This window comes from Lutra lutra, chromosome 13 (genome assembly GCF_902655055.1).
Source record: "Lutra lutra chromosome 13, mLutLut1.2, whole genome shotgun sequence".
NCBI lineage: Eukaryota > Metazoa > Chordata > Mammalia > Carnivora > Mustelidae > Lutra > Lutra lutra.
Genome location: NC_062290.1, coordinates 4,467,859 through 4,484,702, shown reverse-complemented (window position 1 = coordinate 4,484,702; position 16,844 = coordinate 4,467,859). Strand labels below are relative to the sequence as shown.

The window sequence follows — 16,844 nt, the reverse complement described above, 5'->3', positions numbered from 1 at the left end:
TGTCTGTCTCCCCTTAAGGAACTTTTTTTAAAAAAATATTTTATTTATTCATTTGACAGACAGAGATCACAAGTAGGCAGAGAGGCAGGCAGAGAGAAGAGGAAGCAGGCTCCCTGCTGAGCAGAGAGCCCAATGTGGGGCTCGATCCCAGTACCCTGGGATCATGACCTGAGCGGAAGGCAGCATAGGCAGCCTTTTAACAGAAACAGAACACATGAATTCTAGTTTTTTAGCAAGTGAACATTATTTCATGTTTTTTGTTAGGATCACTTGAAAGAAAAAGGGAGAAATTACTTTCTAGTTGTTACTGGCTGGTACAGTACCTCCCTGTGTGTTTCTCTTATTTATTTAGATTATATGAATTTTAAAGGGCTTTTTATATAAGTTGGAAGTCTGTTGTTGAGCATGCGTTCGGTTATCCCGATGCTATGGATTTAATTGCTATGTACTTAGTGTTTTGATTTTCTACAATTTCGGTTCAGTGTATTTTTAGGCTTGTTCATTTTTAAGTCGGTGTTTTATTTTCACTTATAATACCGTTTGACTTGTCTCTATCATGTACCATAAACTGTAATATTTTCAAGGATTATAGATCAAAGATATTTATTTAGAAGTGTACAAGAGACTAAAATTTAGATTCCTTATACTTAAGGCTGATTTTATTAGAGGATTATTTTAATGTTCTATTATAAATTTTAAGAATTTGTATTCAGATGGTATGTAAACTATGTAAAATGTTGACGGTACTATCTCACGTGTTTCTAGAAAAGACATTCACCCAAGTCTGCTGTGCGGGGCATCCCCATCAGAGACAAACCTCTTCTGTTTAACCCTCGTGATTTCTAGTTACAGGAATTTGGTGGTGGGGATTTCTGCCAGTTTTATGTCAAGATAAATCAGAATTTCCCTCCTGTTCACCTCTTTTAGGTCACTATCAAAGTCCTAAATAATCCGTAGCATCACATTTGCCTAAAGGCCACCAGGGCCACCCGTTTCTGAAGCCGAAGACCTCACACTGAAGCACAAGGACTGAGACAGACTACCTGGTTCTCAGGGGCCCAGTTGGGTGTCAGACAAACCATGGGTGTCCTCATGCTTCCCAGGGAGTGTGAGGTAAGCTCAGGAGTGTCTTGGTATCTTGACTTAAAATGAGCATGAAATCTCAACTAGAAAAACTTAGGGCAACTTTAAAAAAAATTTAAGAGTCATTTATTGCATGAATTGGAGTAATTCCATCTGGTGATTTAAAAAAAAAAAAAAAGAAGAAATTGTTATTTCACGCATAAAAAAATCATCCGGTTTTACTACAATGTAATTTTTTCTGCCATTTGAAAGTACTGACAACTATTTGTAACTAATCTTCCCCAAAAACTGTATTTGAGGGTAACAGATCAAGCTTGTAATTTAAAATGGAAAAAAAAAAAAAAAAAAAGCGGAAGGCAGAGGCTTTAACCCACTGAGCCACCCAGGTGCCCCTCCCCTTAAGGAACTTTGCAGGCGAATATCTACGTTCTGTTTCTATTTCACCAGCTCCCACTTGCTCCAGGGTGGGCGGGGCAAACTGCCCCCCAGAATGAAACCAGGGCTCATTTCCTGAGGGATGGGTGGGCCATCTGTACTGTCTGCTTGCGGCCGGCGGGCACCGCCGAGTCCAGCTGGCAGAGCCATGCAGGGGCTGAGCCCTGCTGGAAGGCACACAAGGCGTACCTACTGCGAGGGCGCGGAACGCCCATGGCCTCCACTCTGTCCATGTTTATCACTTTATCTCTGAGAACTCGAGGGGACAAACAACCTTTTGATGCACGAGCACATGCGTTGACCGCGATCAATAAACGTGACGATCGGAAATAAGCTTCTCACAGGGCGACAAGCGAACGCATTCTGTGACAGCCGCGTGCTGGGGCAGCCTGTCCGTGGCGGTAAACGTCACTCATGAAGGACCCGTGGTGACACGGCTTCAGAGGAAGGACAGGATATCAAATACGTGTGATACTGAAGCGGCACGAGACGCCAGCGTCTGAGGCTGGGACCAGCCAGGCTGGCCACAAGGGCAAGATGTTCTTTTAAGATTTAGCAAAAGCTTGTCTCACACACACGTTTTTGATATGAAATAATTTAAGACATTTATATAGATAATGAAACATACAAACACGAGGAGCGTATGTAAATGCTAAAATATATTGTAATAATAGAAACAATACATAGTTAATAAAGTCTATAGATAATAAAATAATGTAATAATTAAGCAACATCACATGAAAGAGAAGTTAGAAAGTGAGGGTAGGAGGAAATCAGAGGTGGGAGGAGAGGTGGGCCCCACTCAGGGGTGTCACCTGTCACAGCCGCCCGGGAGCCCCATGCGGAGTGAGCGTGCGTCTTGCTCCTGCATCTGGGGGCTGGCTGGGGCTCAGCACATGTGCTCTGCATGTCCCGCAGCTGGGACGACCCGCTCCTCGGGGCCTGTCCCCTCTTGTTGGGGGTCCGGGGCTCTCAGTGAGCCCTCCGCAGGCCTCGGGGAGGAACCGGCCCCTGAAGCCGCTGTTGGTCAGTTCCCAGATCCATGCATTGGAGGGAGGAGTGTGACACGTGTCATCTGTAGTGGAAACTACCCCAGACACAGTCTTCTACACCTGTTCTCTGCTTTTATGGGAAGACGTGTTCTTTACCCAACAGAACCATTCTACAAATGTCATATGGGCTTCATTTCATGTTACGAGCACATCTTTCCACGTTGTGAAAGTTCTGCTGCATATGACGCACACATTCTGGTTTGTGGTCCTATCATGAGTTACGCAAGTGTGGCGCACGCGTGTTTTCCTTCTCTTCCCTGTTTCTTAAAGCAATACTGCAATGACCACCCCCTCGTACACCTGTCTTTGCACACTTCTATGACTTATTAAAGAACGCATTTCTACCTGTGAGCTCGCTGGCCCCCAGACGGCCCCGTGCTTACTGTCACTGTCACGCCGCGTGTGCTCTCCCTCACCGGTGGACCAGGCTGGCCTGTGTGAGGGTGACCGGGCCAAGGTCCATACACGGGGGTCCGTCTGGCTCCGTGTCTGACGCGGCCACAGGCTGCGGGTGCTGTGCTCGGGGTCAGCAGCCACCTTGGCAATGCACCCCTCCTCCCCTTAAAAAACGTACCTCTCCCTTGTTCCCCAGATTTGCCTACGGTTTCGACGCCGCTTACTGTCCTGGGAGGCAATTCTCTCTTCTTCGCCAATAACCCCATCTTTGGCTGGTAAAATCACTTGACAGTTCGACATCCAAGGTTACCCACGGCCAGGCGCGCCCACGTTCCTAAGCTCGGCTCCTTTGCCTCAACTTGCCGGAGAGTCGCGGCTGAGAAAGGGGCGTGGGCTGTCTTGGAGGCCTTGTGACAGGAGCTGCAGCCTTCCGCTGGGCAGCTGAGTGGCCCATCATCCCACAGCGCCAGCCCTGACCGTCTTCAGCTTGTCCCCTTGGGTGGTGGTGAGACCACGGCAGGCCCATATCTTGGGCCTGGGCTGTGGCACCAGGGGCCGGGCAGGGCGAGATGGACCTCAGAGGTCAGCCCCCATCCTGAGAATCATATTCATGGACCATCACGAAGGTCAACACTTGGAACAGTGTCGTCCTCTGGAACGTTCTGTTAGGCAAGGCCTCTCCCTCTGCTACAGAGGCCACCATGGTTCAGACTCCTCATGCCTCTTCTAGAATCACAGGAAACAACCTATTCCGTATCCGGCTTCTCTGGCTCACAAAATGTTTTTGGGATTCATCGGTGGTGTTGGTGGGTCAGGAGCTCGTCCCCCCACCCCTGAGGACGCCCGCTGGGGGCTGTGTTCGATGAAGCTGCTGTTCACTCTCGTGTGTGAGGACTCATGGAAACACATGTTCTCACTTCTCCTGGGCAAACAGAGTGGAATTTCTGGTGAGTGCCTGTCCAGTGTGTCAGAGGCTGCCAGACCGCTGGGCAGGGGCCGCCTGCGTTCTTCCAGCGAAGCCGGAGTCCCATTACTCCATGCCCCCCACACTGGGGGTTTCTGCGGATTTCCTGCCCCTCCTGTGGGTTTGCAGAGGCGACTCCCTGAGGTTCAGCAACAGCTCCCCTCGTGATCGGTGGCACTGAGAATACTTGGACGTGCTCATGAACCCCTCGTGGGTCTTTTCTGATGAAGTGTCTATTCAAGTCTTTGGCTCATTCTATCTATCTATCTATCTATCTATCTATGTACTTATTTATTTTTTAGAGAGAGAGGTCTTTGGCTCATTTAAAATTGGGTTATTAAAAAAAAGAAAAAAATAAAATTGGGTTATTCATCTTTTTAGCCTTGATTTTTTAAGGCGTTCTTCTTCTTCTTCTTTTTTTTTAAGATTTTATTTATTTGAGAGACAGACAGAAATAGTGACAAAGAGCATGAGTAGGGAAGAGAGGGAGAAGCAGGTTCTCCATGGAGCAGGGAGCCTGATGCGGGGCTCGATCCCAGGACCCTGGGATCATGACCGGAGCCTAAGGTAGACGCTTAACCAACTGACCCACCCAGGTGCCCCTAAGGCATTCTTTGTGCATTATACATATCTACCTGTTGACCTTAAAATTAAAACGATTATTTTGCCAGAGAAAAAAATGGATTTATTCAGGAATGGCAGAGAATGGCAATCTGGGACCAGCAAGCTGTGGCGAAACCACTGACTTGCCCAACACACTAAGCAGAGGGACATTATTTGTTGATGAGTAAGGGGGATGTTGGGAGGGCGGTTTTGAATCACAGCCCACTGGAGAAAGCGGTTTCTCACAGCTGAGTTGCAGGCTGGTGGGTTTTCTGTAGGAGATTCAGTGAACATCGCCTCCTGTTGGGGCCTGTAGTTGAGGCTTCTCTCCTGCTGAGAGTCCTGGGCCGGGTCTGGTGGGGACACATGGGGACACAGGGCCGTGTGCTGTGAGAGCTCCCCCTGCTGGCGCCTGGGCTCACTTCACTGAATTTCCTTTCCCTAATTTTCACATTTCCCCCTTTAGATCAAGAGTTGTTTTTTGTTTTTTTTGCTTTCTGGAAGCATCACTGATAAAGAGTGAGGTTTTCTGAATTCAGTGGCCTTTGTCCCTTGGCACCAGAAAGGACCTTTCCCGGGTATCATGTCCCATGCTGGAGGGAAACTGTACAGATTGAAGGCCTGTTGAAGTAACAAGGAAGGTCAGGAGGGAGAACTCTCAGGCACTTCTCTCCCACTGTCCACCTTTGTCAAGATCGCAAGCCCTGGAGATCATCATCTCCTTATTGTATATCACTTTTATACAGGTTTGACAGGCAACGAAACACAAAACTCAAAATAATTATACAAAACAAAAGAAGTTACATGACAATTCCAAATCGTGTGTTGGTTCTAAACCAGGAATCCAGGTCTGAAAGGAGCCAACTGATAAACTGATTGGCATTTGTTCCGCCTTAGAGGGGAAAGGGTCTCCTTATGAGGGCAAAGCCAGAGTCCTGTACACCTTCTGAAAGTTTCTGGCAGAAGCAACCCGGAGAGCTGACCGGCGGGTACCACAAGAGCCTGTTGGAAGAATTAACCGAGTACGTTTGGGAAGACACCGCGCAGATATAAGTGTGAAACAACAGATGACGAACTTTTTGCAAAACAGTGCAACTTCGAAGATTTTGTAAAACAGTGTTGTTGTCTCAAAAGAGCTGTTTGGAACCAAATCTGCTACGGAGAATACAGCCAGTAAGCTTGCCAATTCAGAGACCATGAATTTGGGTAAGAACCCGAAGTCAGTTAATAGTTGAGAAGAAAGAAGACTTTTTGTGAATTCTGAACTTTCTAACCGTTTGAAGAAGGCAAGTGAAAGTGGACCCGTCCCGGGACCAGAATGAGGCTCTTTCTAAAAAGACACACTCAGAAGAAGAGGTTCCCCCTTTCATGAGGACTTGGATAAAACAAAAAAGGACACTGTCTTCCCACAAAAGAGAGCAGAACAACAGTGAGAAGAAGGTACGCTGGCCTGGTCCAGGCATTGTGGGAAAGCCGTGTGGTCAGGTGTCACCTGCTTCAGTTCTGGGGAATCTGCACTTCAGGCTCACCAGATGGCGTGCGGGGCAGTCGGGGTTTGCTGGTTTCTCTGCAGGTCTCACGTGAACCCGACAGCCTATTCCCTGGAGTTTGGCGGCACTTTCCAGCAAGGTTGAAGCGAGTCCTTCTGGAAGCATCTTTTCCAACAGATGGAATCTCAGGTTGCAAGGTGTGATGCAGGTCACGTCCCCTGGGAGCACAGCATGGAAAGGTCACTCTGCCAGACCATGGTTTTTTAAATACAAGCAGCTAGGCCTTGAGAGCAGCGAAGTGGATCCCCCTTTATCAGCTGCGGGTTAGAGGAGGCCATGCAGGCCGGATGTCCCGGGACTCTCTGGGAGCGTGAGTCTGGGAGTTCCAAAGACCGTGGATCTGAGACTTAGAAGGACCCACGGCAGTGCTTTCGGCCACGGTGTGCGGAGAGTCTCACAGATGTTGCCAGCGGAGACTCCATGACACCATCAGTGAGTGCGAAGAGCTCTGAGCACCGAGGATGGTGTACACAGGGCAAGTGTCATAGCGCCCGCCGACAGCGCAGATCTGCCAAAGCCCCTGCCCAGTAAAAGGGGTTCTCAGATCGCAGGGACGTTGGAGAGGGGTCCCCAGGTAGGGATTCTCTTTCTCATGGAATTTTAGCCACACAAGAAGAAGTGGCCTGTCTACAAGGGAACGTTTCAGTCCAGTGACCAAACAGAGACCACGACTGAAATGTATATCTATCCCTGAGACAGGGAGGCTGTAGGAGATCCACTTGGCCCAGCAGGCAGTCCAGAGTCTGGGAGCAGAGCAGTTTTCCCTGGACTGGGCTCGGAACGGGTGGGACAAGCAAGGTAGGCACTGTGGATTCCGCCAGTATCTGTTGGAGATTTTGCCCGTAAGGAGGATGGCAATTGATCTAATTGGGACAAATGGTTAGTGTCTTTGGAATCAGGTCCGGTTAGCTCAGAGATGGAGCAAAGAAGAGATGCTGAAGGGGCATTTGATTTACTTCTTTGGCTACTTTGATGGCTCCTGTCAAATTGTAGAGTGATTTCCCCCTTGGGAGAGGTAGAAATTCCAGCATGAAATTTTTCTAAGACGTCTCAGTCCAATAAGGGCTGAATGGGGCAGAGGAACTAAGGAGAAAAGGGCGTGGATCTCTCACAGGGCTGGGACAGAAGGGACTGGGTTCAGGGATGGGCACCTGTTTGGGTTGACCCGAGACCCCACTCTGGGAGCTGTTTTCATGCTCCGAGAACGGGCTGCTTCGTGGCGGTGGGGCTGAGCACTGAGAGTCAACACAGACAGAGAGAGATTCACTCCCAGTCTGGAGGGTGGTTTCTCCGGGTGGATTCAGAGGGAGGATTGGGAAAAGCCAAAAGTTCCTTGGAGCCCCAGCCCTGGGAATTAGGAGGACGTTGGACAAGGTTGACCAGAGGGTCAAAGTTGCCTGGAGCACTTACACTGGTAGCGGTGGTTTCCCCAGTGTCCTGGCCCTTTGCAATAATAGTAAAAACCATGAGGTTTTTGGCTTTGGGGGCCTCCATTTACCACAGTTGAAAATTGAGAATTTTCGTGGTCATTGTTTTAGGCAATTTTCCTAGGATTCGAACAAGCTAGTTTGCCAAATTGACTAAATCCCGGGCGGACGTAGTCTCAGATTCCACGCTGGTCCTTTTAACTAAAAGAGAAAGGTCCAAGTTCGGCCCTTTAGAAAACAGAGTTAAGGGGTGCCTGGGTGGCTCAGTGGGTTAAAGCCGCTGCCTTCGGCTCAGGACATGATCGCAGGGCTCTGGGATCGAGCCCCGCATCGGTCTCTCTGCTCAGTGGGGAGCCTGCTTCCCTTCCTCTCTCTCTGCTTGCCTCTCTGCCTACTTGTGATCTCTGTCTGTCAAATAAATAAATAGAAATCTTAAAAAAAAAAAAAAAAAACCAGTGTTAAGTGCTACTGGGTTGGATTCAATGTCTAAAGGAAGACCAGAAATTTCTTTAAAGAGGATTTGAAATCAGTGAGCATAACCTAACGAACCGACTTGTTGGAACTATGTCATACACCTGAAACTAGGGTAATGTTGTGTGTCAACTCTATTTCAATAAAGCAAACAAACAACAGAAGATTGAAAGATTTTGACTAATAATCTTTCAAACTACCATCTGTCATAAACAAAATAGAAAAACAGCAAATAAGCTGGGGAAAAAGAGTGGAACTACATGACAGTTAAATTGTTTTTAAATATTAAAATTTATTTTGAGTCAATAATATAAAGCCAAATATTCCAAAGAAAATATAGAAGAAAAACACAACAAAAAAGAAAATATAGAAGAAAGAAATGAACAGATAATGCATGAAAGAAAAAAAAACTAATAAAGACTTACAATATAAAAGATATTTTATAGTGATAAGTAAATACTTCTAATCACAGCATCAACTCTATTGGGCATGTTGACTTGGACAATGTATGTTAACTGTCAAGGCCTCAATTTACTAATTTGTGAAACTAGGATTAAAATTAGTAGGGAGGGGCACCTGGTTGGCTCAGTCCTTAAGCGTCTGCCTTCGGCTTAGGTCATGATCCCAGGGTCCCAGGGACGAGTCCTACTTTGGGCTCCCTGCTCAGCGGGGAGTCTGCTTCTCCCTTTGCCCCTCCCCCAGCTTGTGCATGCTCTCTCTGTCAGATAAATAATTAAAATAGTCAAAACAACAACAAAATAAAATCCTGTGGTTTATTTGGTCCATTTAGTTAGAAACGCACAGGTGGCGGGCCTGCGGTGTTCACACATAGGACTGGGCCGGGGGAGAGGGGCAACCTCAAAGCATTTTGATGACTTGGATCCCATTTCTTAGAGGTTTTTCTCTAGAGCAAAGAGAAAAAAATCCCTAAACAGCACACTTTGAACAGGAACAGTCTGTTCCAAAAGAAATCTGACCTAAGCCAGCACATTTCCAGTTAGGAACAGTTTGGTTCCAAAAAGGAGTGGGACCAAAGACCAAACAAGTACTCCCAGAAACAAGACTTAAAACAGATTCTGAACAAAGCCTGGAGGGCTCAGAATGCAGAGCACGTGGAGTGGGACATCCAGGAGACACGCCTGCCTGCCCGTCAAGCCCGAGGGTCCTCAGGAAGCAGGGAGGTCAGCACGCTCCGCGGCCGCTGCCACCTGTAGGCTGGCCAGCCGGGGGAGGGGGTGGGTTGGGGGTCTACTCCGGATCCCACTTCTCTGGCCGCAGGTAGTGTTGACCTGAAAAATAAAATTGCTGGTGATTTTACCAGCAAAAACAGATTCATCTGGGAATAGCAGAGAATTGCAATCTGGGACAAGCAAGCTACTGCAAAACCGCAGCATGGGTTAGGGCAGCAGATGAAAGAGAGGAGCACTGTTTTATGGAGGAGGGTGTGGGGACAGCTGCTTTGCAATCCAGTTGCTGGAGAAAAGCAGGAGGTCCGAGGGATCGCAGTTTTGCCCTGGCTGGGTTACAGGGGTGGTGGGTTTCTCCCAGGAGCGGTGCCCCTTTCCTGGCATTGAGGGTCCTTCCCTACCTGGCATGGGTGGTGGGCACGAGGCCCCCCTGCCTGCCTCCCCATTCCCCTTCGTTAAGTTCCACACGTCCTTTTTGGGACACGGGTCCTGTGGATAGTTTTCCAAGTCTGCACCTTGCCTGTTGTATTCTCGATGGTGTCTTTGGATAAGCAGAAGGTTTTATGAGTATGTGTCTTGGCATCCTGTCCCAGAGGCCTCTTCCCCGCGGTCTCTGAGCTCTGGACACCCTCCACAACCTGCTCTGTGGTGACATTTCTCCTTCACAGCCAGCGCAATGTCAGGCTCTCCAAGTTCAGAGCGATGGGGGTCCTCCGTGTAGGGTGAGGACTTCTGGCACACAGCCGTGGGCCCCTTGTGACCTTGCAGTCTGCAGCCTGTCACTGCCCTTCTGTGGCCTCTCGATCCAGACCCCCCACTCTGGGCTCACCCTGCATCTGGCCGTGAGGCACGACGCCTACGCCGAGGTGGTTGCAGACCAACCCAGGGCACGCAAACCAGCGGACTTCCCCGATGTCCATGCCCTCCCCAGGGAGACCCCATCCCTGCCAAGCTGGCTCCCTTCACCCTCCTGTAGCTTCTTAAATCCTGTCAGCACTTGCTTACTCATGGTCCTGATGTCCCCCTAAACGTCCCTGACTGGATGCAGACTTATGTATAGGTACAGATTAGCCACAGATCAGGTCTTTGTGACCAACATGACGTGACCTACAGCTAAGCTATATCCGCACCAGATCTGATCTATGTGTAGTTATAGGCCTGTTTTATTTTTAACGATTTACTTATTTTATAGAGAGATTGAGGGAGGGGCAGAGAGAGAGAGAATCTCAAGCAGACTCCGTGCTCAGCAGGGAGCCCAACACGGGGCTCGATCCCATGACCCTGAGATCATGACTTGAGTTGAAATCAAGAGTCAGATGCTCAACCGACTGAGCCCTCCAGGCATCCCTCTGCCTATTTTGTAAAAGCATCTTAACCATTGTTATGTGTCCAGTGGCAGTAAGTGTGTTTGCCTGTGGTGCTGCCGTCCTCACTGTCCATCTCCAGAATGTTCCAACTTCACAAAGAGAGACTCCGTTTTCATTAAACACTACCCCCCTACCCTGTAGCCCCTGGTGCCACCATCCACTCTCTGTCTCTGTGATCTGACAACTCCAAGGACTTCACATGGTGTCTGTCCTTCTGGGACGGGCACTCAGCCTTGTGTCCTCAAGTCCATGCTGTGGCAGGCGTCAGGGTGTCCTCCCTCTTGAGGGCTGAGGAATGTTCCACATGTCCGCGAGCTGTATAGGCATCCCCCGCCCCGGGCCTCTGGGGCTGCATCCCCCACTCCCCGGTCCGCTCTGTGAGGACAGCTGCTGCGATCGGGAGTGCGCACATGTGGGACCCAATGTGTGGATGACCGCAGTGGGCATGGATAATGGTGGTTGTGACCAGGCGTTGGCTTTGCGCTGAGCCAGGGAGGTGAGGCTCAGGGGGGCTGCGTGGGACAGTGGGGGCAGAACCCCCAAAGCTCTCAGCTCCTTGGATTCGGGAGACAAACCAAGAAGCGAGCAAGCCAGTATGCCCAGAGGCCTGGGGCCGGTCTGCGCTGTGCTGTCCTCAGAGGGCCCACGAGTGTGTGCACTATCTGCTCCCTTCCCCGCACTGCTAGGCTTCCCTCACACACCTTGTGGCATGTCACACAATTACACCCTCACATGCATGCATATGCTTACCACACAGTTGCACTCAAGCACGCACACGGCACGTGCGCTCACACACAGTTATACACACAGAACTGTGGGAGCTCACACACCCTCCTTCACTCTCCGCTGACCCTCACCTGGTTTTCCGAGCAGTAGGAGATAAGGGTCTGGGCCAGGACTTGGCCCAGAATGGCAGCTCCTGACCCCCCCCCCCCCCCCGCACCTCTGCCCATGGCGTGGCTGCTGGGGCCTCCCCGGGAACGCTGCCACCGGCCGTCTGCTCCTCGCGCATCAGTGGAACCTGTTCAACTCTGGCGGCTTCTCCTCTGGCACTCAGAGGGCTTGCCTGCCACCCAAACAGCAGATGGGCAGGAAATTAAGGCTCACTCCAACACCAGCCAGAGGACAATCTAATTCAATTGGCAAAGCGTATGGTCCGAAAAGCATGTGGGTCGACACATGCCATCTTGTTAGAGGACTGGCCTTCAGAGACGGGGGGCCAACGACCAACAGCTGGCCCAGGGTTGGGGCGCTGGGGTGTGGGTTCTTCTCTGCATCGGCCCCGCTCCCAGGTTTGCAGGCCTGGGCTCCCTTCTCCCCGACCCATTTACAGCCGAGTGTCTGGGTCTAATCCTCAGTGGGACACCAGGGACAGGCCGGGCACTGTGCCCAGTACTTTATATGCTGTGTTGCTCAGAGCTGAGTATGACTAGGAGGGACACAAACCCCAAAGTAACAGTGGCTTAAGCAAAGGAGACATTTCTTTCTTATCTCGTAGAGGCTGCCCTGAGGCAGGCAGGCCAGGCTGGTGTGGTGGCTCTGCTCTGCCTGGAGCTCAGGCTCCTCCTGCCCCAGGCCATGCCATCATCAGTGCACAGCCTCCCCCTCGTGGCCCGAAGTGGCTGCTGGGGTTCCAGCCACTGTGCTTGCATCCCACCCAGCAGGAAGAAGGAGGATAAAAAGAGTACACCCTACGCTCTAAGACACTTCTCAGAAGTGTCTGGATACGCACAGTCACGTCAAAGCCCAAAACTGAGCCACGTGGGTAGAGCTTGATATAAAGGAAGAGAGGTACAGAGTTTCTGTTTCAGGCATCCATGTTCCCAAGCGAAGTTCCAGGGTTCTGTGACCGAGGAGGAAGAGAGCACAGAGTAGAGGACACTTAGCCGTACCTAATTCTGCTACGTTCTGATTCTTTCCAAAGCTTAAACCTTATTTCTATGTTTTGTCAAGTAGCCTGATGATACAATAGGAAATTCAACACACTTTGTGGTGAAACCTCTCCCTTCTGCTCCTGGGCACCCAAGCCCTCTGGGTCCCAGTACTGGTCCAGCCTCACTGGGGATTTTCAGAAATGCAGATTCCAAGGCCCTTGCCCCAGACCCATGAGCCAGATGGTCTAGGGGTGAGGCCAGGAAGCCACGTTTCAGGCTTCCCTCTGGGGTGCTGAAGTCAGAGGCACCCAGCCTGTCTGTGTCCCAGGAAGCCCGGTCTCCACGCTGTCCTTCCCGCTGCCCCCCTGAGCAGCCTTCGGAAGCACGAGCCAGCCCTCCCTGCAGACAGCTTGGTGAGATGCAGCCCACACCCGCACACTTCGCACACTTGAAGTGTGCGTGTCGGTGGATTTTGTGTATTTGGCGCTATGTCTGTCACCGTAATCGGTTCTAGGACACTTTGATCCTTCCTTTTCATTTTTAATCTCAAGTCTTATTCAAGTGACTCAAACATTCTGAGAAAGTGTCCTCTGTACTTACCCCCCCCCCCCCCACTGCCCTCACACCCAGCCAAACGCTGTTTCTTTCCAGGATCTTTCGCTGGGAGGGAGTGAAGTACACTCAGTCCTGTGGATGTTGTCCACACACACAGAGAGGGCCGGGATGCCTCCTCTCGTCCTGTACTCTGACCTTCTCTATCTCTTCTGCTAGTGAGGGTTCCAGCTGGCAGGCCCTGCGGGTCTGCGGGTCACACAAGGAGCAGGACGAAGCCTGCCAGCATCCCCCCTCCCAGGGCTTCTTCTGTCCATGGTCAAGCTGCTGGCTCAGGGACAATGACGTCCCTCCTCCCACACCACAGCCCTCAAACCCTGACACCCACCCCCTCCTCGGGCTTCTGACCTGCACTCCCCGGTGGCATGGATCTCCCCGGAATGAGCGCTCCCCAGGACTCAGCAGGGGTCTCAGGATGTTTGTGGGGTGACTGCTCGAGCCAGCCAGTCCCTTCAGCCCCACCAGTGACTCTGGACCTCGGGCTCACACCCACTCTCCCAGGACCCTCTGTTTTCTTCTCTGGGGAGTTGGGACTGGCCCCTTATAGAGGCGGGGGCAGGACCCAAGGAGAGGTGGCCATGGGGCTGGGGAGGCAGAAATGTCTTCCTCTCCTGCCCTCTCAGAGGAAGAAAATCCGCCCTGAGCTGCAGTGTCCCTCGGCCTCAGCCCTCACGCCTCTCCTCCAGGCAGGAGCTGTGTGGCCGGGTGCCGGCAGGGGGCGCAGGGCATCGGGGTCTAGGAGGGCTGGGGGGAAAGCAGGGGACTGAGCCGGAGGGGGCTCGGCCCAGCTTGGCCAGGGCTGTGTGAGGGATTTACCTGAACATCCTGTTGAGCACAGTCCCCTGAGGGAGACACAGAGTGTCTTCAGCACGATCCCACTTCTGTGGGTCAAAGGGCACTGCCAGGGAATGGGTCAACCTCCAAAATAGTCACAGATGCCCCCACAGTCTAGGGTCCACGGACTAGTGTCCACAGACTACTGTCCACGGACTAGTATACAGAACCCTTAAGGGTCACCAGCAAAAGGACAAACAACCCAACTCAAAAATAGTCAGAAAGGGGGCACCTGGGTGGCTCAGTCGTTAAGCATCTGCCTCTGGCTCAGGTCATGATCCACGGCTCCTGGGATCGAGTCCTGAGTTGGGTTCCCTCTCTCTCTGCCTGCCGCTCCCCATGCTTGTGCTCGACCTCTCTGTCAACTAAATAAATAAAATCTTTAAAGGGGGCACCTGAGTGGCTCAGTGGGTTAAGCCTCTGCCTTCAGCTCAGGTCATGGATCTCAGGGTCTTGGGATTGAGCCCTGCATCGGGCTCTCTGCTCAGCAAAGAGCCTGCTTCCCCCTCTCTCTCTGCCTGCCTCTCTGCCTACTTGTGATCTCTGTCTGTCAAAAAAATAAAAAAATAAAATAAAATAGTCAAAGTGCTTGAACGGCTATTTCTCCCAAGAAGATCCCCAGCTGTTAGGGAGAAGTACACCCAAACCACAGCGAGATGCCTCTTGCCACCCTCCGGGTGGTTAGAATGGGAAATATGGGCCCCGCACAGTGCGAGGTTGTGGAGACATCGGAATCTTGGGCACGGCTGGGGGGACGGGACATGCTGGCCAGTTCAGGGGCCCCTCCCAGGGCTGGGACAGAACGGCCCTGTGGCTCAGAGCCCCACTTAGATGCACAGGAGAATGCGTGGGACTGTTCGTGACGTGATGAGGGCGTGATGCTGTGTGAGAGGGGCTGCGTGTTGCTGGCAGAGCCGGGTCCCCTGGAGGCTGCGCGTCTGTCCTGGATGAGGGTTGTGGCGGCAGCTGCACAGGTCCACTGCTGGGCTGACAACCACTGGGTTGCTCACCTTACAAGGGAATTATGGGAATTATGTCTCCATAGAAACAAAGGACGTACTCGGTGTGAGCCTGTGGTGGCCGGCATCCGTCATGACACGCCCAGCGCGCTGCTCAGCATTTCTACCCAGTTTCCAGACATTTCGGCTCTGTCAAGGTGCTGTTCTCATCCATTTTACCCTGTGGTTCTTTCTTGGGGTAGATGTGGAGGCAACAGAAGTGAGTGCATGGCTGGGATGGGGAGGGTGGCTGTTTGGCCCAGGCGGGTTGTCACCGTCCCCGGACCCTGCCCAGCTGTCCCAGGAAGGCACGGCCGCGCCTTCCCACTCCGGGGAGATCTCCGCAGGGCTGGCAGTCACGCCTCAGGCTGCGGGGAGGGTGTCCTACATCACTTGGGGCTGTCCCCTGGAGGCTGACTGTCTGGGTCACGTGTCATGGGTGCAGCCCCAGAGTTACAGACGGTGTCTCCAAGTAGATTATAATGAGACGTTGTTTTACAATCGGCCCTGCGAAGAAGCCCCCGAAGCTTGGCTGGCCTCGAAGCCTCTGGCCTCTGGATGTCGCTGCAGGCAGGCCTGCAGGGAGGTCAGGGTGAAGCCACACGAGAGCCCCTGGTTGGGGCAAGGATGCCACATGCTTCCCAGCGTGCACAGCCAGGCCCAGAGCCAAAACCGTCCCAGGCCTGGGTTCTAGGGGTAGGGAGCTCAGGATGAGCCCTAGGCCCTGTGCTGCTGTGGGTCAGCAAGATGAGCCCAGAGAGGTCAGCCGGCCTGCCCAGGGTTGCACAGCTGACTGGACGGGGCCGCTTCTGGCCGAAACATGGATTGTCATCCCAGCGATAGGTCTCTTTGCCCTCCTTCCGCCTCTTGTTCCCACCCTCTAGTCCTCTGGACAAGGACTGCCACGTTCGCTCAATGGATGATGGGACACACACAGGCCACGAGTGGTCTAGGGACACGCGAGGCACAGCGGCGGTCAGGCGGGGTGTTGGGGTCACGGGGGATGCCCTCTTCTCTATACTTCCTGTGTCAGCACAAGAGAAAAAGCACACATGTGCTCATGGGGATGAGGTCGCTCACCTCAGAGAGGTCTTGCTACCAGACAAGGCAGGAGGGAGGAACTGTAAAGGTGGCCACCCCAGGCGCCAGGCATGGCAGCGACACCGTGTAGAGCAGAGGGTTGACCACAGGGTCTCAATTGGTGAAAGGGAGGATAATGGCTCTCCTGGCTGACTCCAGGGGCTGGAACGGGCCTCGGTGTGGAATTTGCCCCGTAAGCTGCATTCCCACAAGGGCACAGGTTCCTAGAGAGAACAAAACGCCCACAGCAGAGCTGGGGGAGATAAAACTGGTGCAGCACGCCACTGACCACCACGTGGCCACGTGGATGCAGTGAGGTCCTCTTGCCTCCCAGCCATGGGTGAGCCAGCTGGGAAAGCAGGGACAGCTCCTGGGATGCTGCTGGCCTCTGCCCGAAGGAAGGTTGGATGCTTGGGCAGTGGCGCTCTGAGCAGCCCTCTGCCTGCTCATGCCACCCACAAGGGGGTGCATGTAGCCGTGGTCCTCCTGTGGGCCGGACACACTGGCGCTCTCTGTGGAAGCAGCAGACAGGACTTGGGGTATGGGGTCTACTCCGCACACAGTGAGCAGACTGCAGCGAGGCTCTGGGCCTGTGGGCGCTCCCCAGCCCTGCCCTTCTCCTGGCAAAGCCGGCTGTAGGGCTCAGTCATAGAACAGGGACAAGGAAACCACCTCCGGGCTGTGATTCCCGTGAAGACAGGACAGGAGCACCTCTGGGACGTCGAGATCTGGGGGTGTCACGTGAGTGTGCCTGCTTGTGATTTGCTGAACTGTTTAATGCCTTTTCTGGGAACATGTTGTGTTTTGTAGTAGAAAGTTTCGCGGTATAAACACAAGCCAGTAAATGCCTGGTTTTCAAGAAACGAGGCAGCTGTGTGCCTGGCCCACCGCACTTGGCCAGCCGAAGTGGG

General features: G+C 52.2%; 2 protein-coding genes across 2 annotated transcripts in view; both read left to right on the top strand.

Annotated features, from left to right (window-relative positions):
* The window catches only part of LOC125083725 (proline-rich protein 2-like), a 35,948-nt gene that overhangs the window by 8,563 nt on the left and 10,541 nt on the right, over positions 1–16,844 (top strand). The window lies entirely within an intron of this gene.
* Positions 6,501–16,844, top strand: part of PTPDC1 (protein tyrosine phosphatase domain containing 1) — a 643,782-nt gene continuing 633,438 nt past the window's right edge. Inside the window, exon 1 of the mRNA XM_047700748.1 lies at positions 6,501–6,657. The gene's annotated coding sequence lies outside the window, so the exon portion shown is untranslated. The remainder of the gene's footprint in view (positions 6,658–16,844) is intronic.